Below are 3076 nucleotides of genomic sequence, written 5' to 3'. Positions count from 1 at the left end.
GCACCATTGTATGCTACCTTAAAGCACATAACAATAGTGGCTTCTAAAAAAGATGTTTGTGATTTCATCAAACCTTATGTGTTTTTCGATCCTTACCACAAATGGTTAAAAAAACCTCTCTAATGTTTATTTTCTCAAAAGTAGTCTACGGAAACGCTCACCTACACGGTTTTGTTTTCCACATGTAATTAGTTGTTTTGCAAGAGGGGTTAGTGACAGCCAAAGAAGAGATGTTATATATGTTCTCTCGTCTTACAAGAAAACAACAATTTGTATTTACATTCCAATTCCTAATGTAGCATTACCTTAGCTTAAATTATACATCTGAGTAAATACAAAAAATAGAACTGAATGGAGTTGGATCCAAAGCCTGATGAAAAAACAACTGATGGGAGTATGCTCCCAGGGAAAGGTCACCCAACGAGTTCATAGAAGATGTTAACCCCGCCAGTACTCTTTCTGTCCACTGGGAACTCCATGTAGTCTTTGCAGCCAATTGGAGACAAAACCGAAGCTCCCGCTATGCCGAGCCCTCCACTACGGTTAAGGTATTGCCCGTCCGCTCCCTCCTTTTAACTCCAGGCAATACTAACCTCACTTTGCCATGCAAGCAGATCTGGGGAGGAGGAGTGATCTGTGTAGCCAAGGGAAGAGAGAACGATGGAGTTTGGTGTAGCCACATTTAGCGCGGTAGCTGCCGTCGTCATCTCGAAGCTCTGTGCGGTGATGGAAAATATTTTAAAGAAGGTCCCGGAAATTAGAGCTGATGTTAGGTGCATCAAAGAGGATCTTGAGGCGATCAAAGCTGCCATTGAACTTCATGGTCCCAATCGCGAACATGTCAGTTTCTTTTCTTTCGAAAATTCAAGTTTTTACTTTTTATAGCTTGTTGTCGGCTTGTTGTTTTTCCTTTTTATCAAACCTAGTGACCAGTGATCTTTGCAATAGTTGGCCATGTAAATCTTTTCGTATCAAGATTTTTTGTTTATCTATTTTTTTTGATTATTTTGCAAAGGTATCAAGACATGTCCGTTGTTTGAGTCCAGTATTCATTGCACAACTGAGGCGGCTGGCATATGACATCGAAGACTGCATCGATCGCTTCGATGCCAAGAAGATGCTCCTCAAGGATTTTGCCAAAGAGATTGTCATACTCAAGGAAACATCAACTAATACGACCAACAGGATACAGAACTTCAGTTTCCTTGCAGAAGAGGATGACAGGATTGCACAAGGGCCAGTGGCTGCTGATGTCCCCGCAGAGGTTCAGAATCTTGGTGATTATAACCCCAACTGCTTGCTATATTTGTGCTTGTTCCCTCGCAATCATCAAGTCAGGACTAAGCCCCTAGCAAGGAGATGGCTGGCCGAAGGGCTAGTACAAGGAGAACAGCTCGCAGTCAAGAATTTGAAAATTCTCACCAACTCGAGTATCTTCAGTTCCATCCAGAGAAGCAACAATGGGGAGGTAAGGAGATGCCAACCTACCGACGAGACGTTCCGGTACATCTCCCAACAATCGGCATCAGAGAATTTCGTATTGTTCTGTGATGGAGCGGCCCAACCATCGCAGGCGAAATCATTGCAGGCCCAAGTCGCCCGCAGGCTGTCTGTGCATCCTTCTGCAAACGCGCAACTGAATTTGCCTCAGGATCTGTCTCGTCTCCGGACTCTGGCGGTATTCCCTGCAGGTGAGGTGAATCTCGCCAGTTATGAAGATGTTTTAGATTTTGCCAAGTATCAAGTGCTGCGGGTGTTGGATCTGAAAGAATGTGCTCACCTGAGCGAAGAACATCTCAGAGAAATCTGGGGCCAAGTGCTCATCAAATATCTGAGCATCAATTTGGGCAGCATTGCTGAGATTAATAGCTCAATCAAGCACCTGGATCAGTTAGAGACACTCGACCTGAGTGGAAGCCAAACTGTGACGGTGTTCAAAGAAGTCCTCCTGCTGCCCAAATTGAAGCACCTCTTTGGGAGGTTCCAGCTTTCCAAAAAAGATACCTTCACTCCGGGATGGTTACTAACATCAGGTCTACAAGAGTTCCTGAAACGTAAGAGTAAGCTGGAGACTCTGGCAGGATTTGTCACCAATGAGAGACTAGGATTTCCACAACTGTTGAATCTTATGAAGCAATTGCGGAAGGTGTAGATATGGTTCGAATCCGACGCTAGCGAAAGAAACGTGAAAGTTCTTTCAAAATCCATTACCGAATTCATTGGTGCTGGTGTCACTCAGCCTGATCTTAATCGGTCCCTGACCATTGAATTCCAAGAATACACGGGAGAGTACGTGAATAATATCCGCCAAGTTGCCGGCATACTCGCCTCGCTCAGTGCGCGGCAACCTGGCCCAATTCCCTCCGTTTGTTGCAGGGCTTAGTGCTATCGAGGAGCTGTGCCTTTGTTTGACTGGTCTGAGCTGGGAGGTTATTCGAGCCGGGCTGAGCAGGGTGAAGGGACTGAAATACCTCAAGCTTATTGAAGATAACCTTGGGCGGCTCGACATACTTTCTGAAGCTGAGCACCTCAAAGCCATTGAGCGGATATGCGTCGTGTGCAAGCAAAGGCTGGAAGTAGCGATCGCAGCTCGCCCGCTGCCGAATCTTGTGTCACTTCATATCCTCTGCCAAGATCTGCACGGTATTCCTGATAATCCCCTCGTCGAAATCACACGCATGGGAAAACTCCAGGAAGTCGCACTCCATCATCAAGTCGACGATACCACAAAAGATGAACTCCTACGAATTGCATATGGCCATCCTAATACGCCCAAAGTTTTGTTCCTCGAATATCTCCAATAATGCAGACTTAATCAAACACGGTCACCACTCTTTCGTCTTCACTTGAAGTATTCTTTGCAGTGCAAATCCACAATAGAATTTGCTGCTTGGATCCCTGAAATAACTTAAGCTGGATCCATCTTCAGTTCTTTCGTTGTGTGATGGTTTTTATTATAATAAGGATTAATTACCACATGTTGTTCAGTTTACCATTTCCAAGTTACTCGTGTGCATCGGATTGCTGTATCTTTTAAATGTTTACGAGAGATGAATCGTTCCTCTTGTTGTACATT

At 44.7% G+C, this 3076-nt stretch overlaps 1 pseudogene; it reads left to right on the top strand.

The window, feature by feature from the left end:
* The first annotated feature begins 660 nt into the window (after positions 1–660).
* Positions 661–2804, top strand: LOC119361566 (annotated as a pseudogene).
* The last annotated feature ends 272 nt before the right edge of the window (positions 2805–3076 follow it).

Source organism: Triticum dicoccoides, chromosome 2B (assembly GCF_002162155.2).
Source record: "Triticum dicoccoides isolate Atlit2015 ecotype Zavitan chromosome 2B, WEW_v2.0, whole genome shotgun sequence".
NCBI classification, from domain to species: domain Eukaryota; kingdom Viridiplantae; phylum Streptophyta; class Magnoliopsida; order Poales; family Poaceae; genus Triticum; species Triticum dicoccoides.
This window is presented reverse-complemented; position numbering and strand designations above follow the sequence as displayed.